Source organism: Poromitra crassiceps (assembly GCF_964638095.1).
Source record: "Poromitra crassiceps genome assembly, chromosome: 2".
NCBI lineage: Eukaryota > Metazoa > Chordata > Actinopteri > Beryciformes > Melamphaidae > Poromitra > Poromitra crassiceps.
The window spans coordinates 86,968,430-86,973,442 of record NC_139624.1 but is presented as its reverse complement, the minus strand read 5'-3'; the positions used below and the strand labels follow the sequence as shown (position 1 = coordinate 86,973,442).

At 45.6% G+C, this 5,013-nt stretch overlaps 1 protein-coding gene across 1 annotated transcript in view; it reads left to right on the top strand.

Moving 5' to 3' along the window:
• Positions 1–5,013, top strand: part of esyt2b (extended synaptotagmin-like protein 2b) — a gene marked incomplete at its 5' end in the record, with an annotated part of 44,058 nt that overhangs the window by 5,571 nt on the left and 33,474 nt on the right. The gene's annotated exons all lie outside the window — the stretch shown is intronic.

Sequence of the window (5,013 nt, the reverse complement as noted above, 5' to 3'; positions counted from 1 at the left end):
AAACCTTGTGCAGTGTCAACTGAGTTTAGCAGCAGTCCAACATAAAATCATCATCTTACAGTACAATGGTGTGCAATTTTCAGTAACAGTGCTCTTAATTTTGGAGAAAGACAAAATGCTCCATGTAAGATGGTCACACACACTGGACTGTACACACATCATCCAGACACAAGACTGTTAGTAGCATCCACACCCAACATGGGTCCATGTGAAAGGATGGGAATGCCCACTGGAAGCATGTGTGTGTTTGTGGCCGTCCGTGCATGTGTTGATGTGTAATCGTGTGACAATAAAGACGGGCTTGTCCGTCTGAAATCGTGGAATCGACTGGAATGAGGCACGCGACCCAGTGTTGCCAGATGGCAAATGTTGAATTATCGTACCAGAGGGTCAAAATTATCATTGTTGGAGTGAAATTATCGTACGCCCCCTCGCCTATGTCGGGGGAGCTGCGACTGATCACAGGCTACTTTTTGGACTTGGCATGATTTTTCAACACTGTGATCTCAGCCTGCGTTGCAACAACAACAAAACACCCTGCACGTATTGGCTGCAAATATGTTGTTTGAAGAGATGATTGTATAAACAGATAGAGTGATAGACGTAGGATTCGTCTAAGTGTCACAAAATGATGAAATTATCGTACATTTGGGGGATTTTGGGATTATTGATCGTACATCGTACATAGGTCGAAATTATCGTACAAATACGATAATTATCGTACGTGCTCCAGCTTCCGGTTTATACTATCAGTCTGAATACAGCCAGGGGTTGGAGCTATTGCGCAACACCGCAAACCAGTCGGAGTACGTTATAAACGTTATAAATTGTCACGACGTTAACAACTAACCAATGCTGGCGGTCCGTATGGAAAGTGGAAATCGAAATGGTTAAAAGTTAAATCAATTTGGTCATTCAGTGGCATTTTACTGCCATGTAAAGTAACGACAAGTAACAGTTAGCCGCTAACATGAGCTACACTATTTTAGTTTTGTGACGATTGGGGCGCGTCGAGGCACGTAGCGTGCGTCGACGTCATCGATTACGTCGACTCGCCGGGACAGCCCTAGTCCGAGGAGCAAACGATTATTCACATTCACAGCTGCTTTACAAAGACAAAAAAGACGACACATGTCAACTCCTCAAAAATCGAATCAATAAATTCCTAGTCGGACCGAGAGAGGCACCAGACGGTGAAATGTCCGACGACCGGCTCTTGTGGAACTCTCTGAACGAGCTAGCCACAATATTAGCCAGAGGTGCATTACCGCCACCTACCGGACTGGAAAGCGGAAAGACATTTCACCGCCGATGTTGCCCTGAATCCGTGCTCAAATGGTCTGAGCGACAGAGTGGAATGTAAGGGCCCTGCTGTGCATCTGCACACCGGCCCCAAAAATGAAACCTAGCCCTATTTGCTACTTAACAATGATGCTGTTGATTGGTAGAGTTCTTTCTCAGCACAATCCATGCTGTTCTAAAAACAAATGTAACATCAATGGGGTCACACTCCTGTATGTACAAGCTGACTGAAGCTCACTGAAGTTTACTTTGTGTGCACTGTGTGTGTGTGTGTGTGTGTGTGTGTGTGTGTGTGTGTGTGTGTGTGTGTGTGTGTGTGTGTGTGTGTGACTGTGTGTGTGTGTGTGTGTGTGTGTGTGTGTGTGTGTGTGTGTGTGTGTGTACACTGTGGATGAACATTTAGTGAGCCTCAGTCAGCTTGTATATACAGGAGCATGACCCCATTGACCTTGCATTGGTTTTCCCCCAATTTCCAGAGCTACCTCCATCCTCCATCACCGTCTGGTATGCTACTGCTGCCCTCAATGACATCTTCAGACTGCAGCGCATCACCCGTTGTGTTGAGAAGGTGGTCGGATGCAGCCTGCCATCCCTTTAGGACCTGCACACTGCTAAGACACTGAAGCGGTCTCGGAAAATCATGGCCGACCCCTCCCACCCAGGACATAAACTCTTTGAGGCCCTCCCCCTTGGCAGGAGACTGAGTACCGGAACCTCTTGTCACAGGGACAGTTTCTACTCAACTGCCATCTGCCAACTGCCAACTGCTTTAACGAGACCTGTAAGCCCCCACAAATACATTCTTTATCACTCCCCCTCCCCGATGCCCCTGAGCACTATATTAACTATCCCTTTAATAAATCAATAAAAGAAACATGTATTTTTTCTTTTGTTTTCTATTTCTATTGTTCTATTTCTCTATTTGAATATCTAAATATATGTTTATAATATTAATACATACAGTAAATAATAATTCAAGATTAAACAATTTCTGTTTTTACGTGAGGTCAGTATTTATGGACTTTGTCTCAGCACCCCAACTCTAATGGCTCATTTCCACCACATATAACAGCACAGTACGACTCTACTCGTACTTGGCCTTACTCGTCTCGACCTGATAGACTGTCTGCTTCCACCGCAAGTTTACTCACCTCCGCCCACAACTGGTCGCCATAGCGACTGCATATCTGCCCTCTGCCCTCCATTTGTATAACGTTAAATGAACACACAGAAATTTTAACAAACTGTAGATGGAAAATGAATGGCGGATGGAATCCCTTGGTTGTATGTTGAATGCAGGAGAGGACGTGACTTTAGCCAGCGTGACTTTGGTACTCAGTCATTAGTCACTGCGACCATACCAGGAAGTAGGCTATAACATATAACGTTAAAATTAAATCCATACACGGAAATTTTAAACTGGTTATGAAATACTGGTGCCTCTATATGACCTACATGGGCAAATGAGACCATCGGCTAGGGGAATGGATATCAATTTGTTGTTATTTACATGCATGCACTGCACGGGGGACGGGCGTTATGTTATGGGGAGAAGGGAAGCCACCAGCCCGGCCACTCTCACCAGGAAAAGCCGTGGCTCCGCTAAACCCCCGCCTCCGGCCTAGCGGAGCTGTAGTAACACACAACTAACTACAAGGGCTTCCCGAGCAGCAGACTTTTCTCTCTCAAAACAATTGAAAACCACCGTCATGTTAAGGTGAGCAAGGAGATCGATTTTATTTCACCAGAGCCGAAGGCAGCAATGGAAATAACAGAAGAGAAGGTAAGTGCCACTAAACTGGTGTCCAGCATTGACAGTAGACACAGTAAACACGATTATGCCTGACCAATCAGTCGTCTGCAGTGTTTTCACGTCACGTATGGCATCGGGTCCACAGCTCCTGGAACCTCGACAGAGGTGGTACTAAAAGTAGCACGACTCAACCTGGGTTGTCCCGGTTTTTGACCGGTGGAATGATACAAAAAAGCGAGTCGAGCTGGGCGGGGCTGCGCTAATACCAGCGGTGGAAATGGGCCATAAATGACTTAATTTGACTTAAATTGGGACTGATCTAAACTTATCTGAGAGTTGAAATAGTTCTGGTTGAGCAATTTGATTGGACAAGACTAGAGGCATGGGACGTATAGCACTTCTAGCATACACAGTGTTGTTTCTTTAATTATCAAAATAGTCAATTACTGAACACCAAAGACAATGATTTGAACCAATAATAGACAGGGTATTAATTTAGCAGGAACAACTTAACATTTGAACTCCCAGATAAGTTTAACTCCGTTTGATTTGACCTACAACAGAGAATACCTTCAATTAAAGCGAGACATGGCAGGTGAAAAGGGTAAAAAGGCTGTTTTCCCTTTCTATTCTCATACTCTGAGCCAGAAATCTCCACTTCAGTAGCACTTACATACACCCACATTTCCAGTTTTTACAGAGGGGTTTCTTCATATATCATTCATAGCCTGATTTATATAGAGAATATCATAGATATAATTTCTGCATCACAACCTTTTATAACCTTCCATGTCTGTAAAAACCCCTTTGCCCCCTGGGTACCATTCCATCTCCATCGATAACAGTATTTACACTCTCAAGAACCTAGTGGTGATCCTGGACAACCAGCTGTCCTTCTCTGCCTACTGTATAATGCAGCAACTACCTACTCCTAGGTTCTCCCTGTACATCATCTGCAAAATTTGAACGTTTCTTACGAGGGAACTTAGGGTAGCGAAACAAGTGCTGGTCCAGACACTTTTATCTCCCACCTGGACTACTGCAATGTTCTTCTGGCCGGGCTACCTGTCTTTGCCATTAAACCGTTGCAGCGCCATTCAGAACGCTGCTGCCCGTCTGGTGTTCAACCAACCTAGATTCTCTCACATCACTCCCCTCTTCCGGTCCCTTTACTGGCTTCCCATCTCTGCATGCATCAAATTCTAAACTCTGGTACCTTCCTACAGGGCAGTGCACCTGACAGCTCCTCCCTATCTGCAATCTGTGTTCAGGTTCCAAACCTCGCCTCGTTCCCTCCGCTCCTCCACCCTTGCAGATCGCCTCGCCCCTCCATCGCTACGTGGGCTCAAAAGCCACTCATCACGATCGCGACTCTTCTCATGCCTGGCACCACAGTGGTGGAATGTCAGAACGGCCTAATCACTAATGAATAGGTACAGTGGGTCATCCTGCCTTAAAACTGCTGCTAAAACTATTCTACTAAACTACTTCCAAAACCTGTATCTGTCAAAGTGGATTAGAGCAGCTGTGTTGTGAGATCTCCACGATGTGTCTAAAGCATTTCCAATTGAATAATCCCTGTAACTGTCTTAATATGTTATGGAGAAGGAGGACGACACGGGGCAGGTGTGAAGTCGGCTGGGACAGCGGGCGGGAGTTTCCAACCTGTCATGTGTTACAGCTAACCAGGGGTGTAGTGGAGGTTAAACACAAGTAAACAGTTTACCCACCTCTTTCAAATGAGGCAGACCGTTTACTCACCTATTTGCAGATCAACTGTATCAATCAATGCAGGGAAACCAGGCGGGTAAACTACTCAACTTGGATAGTTTACCCACCTCTGTATTTACCACTACACCCCAGCAGCTAACGGCTCCATCGCTCAGGACTAGTACCAAGGGCCCCCGGGGTGTTTGTGCTCTCTCTGTAACTCTGTGTGCGTGCGTGCGTGTGTGTGC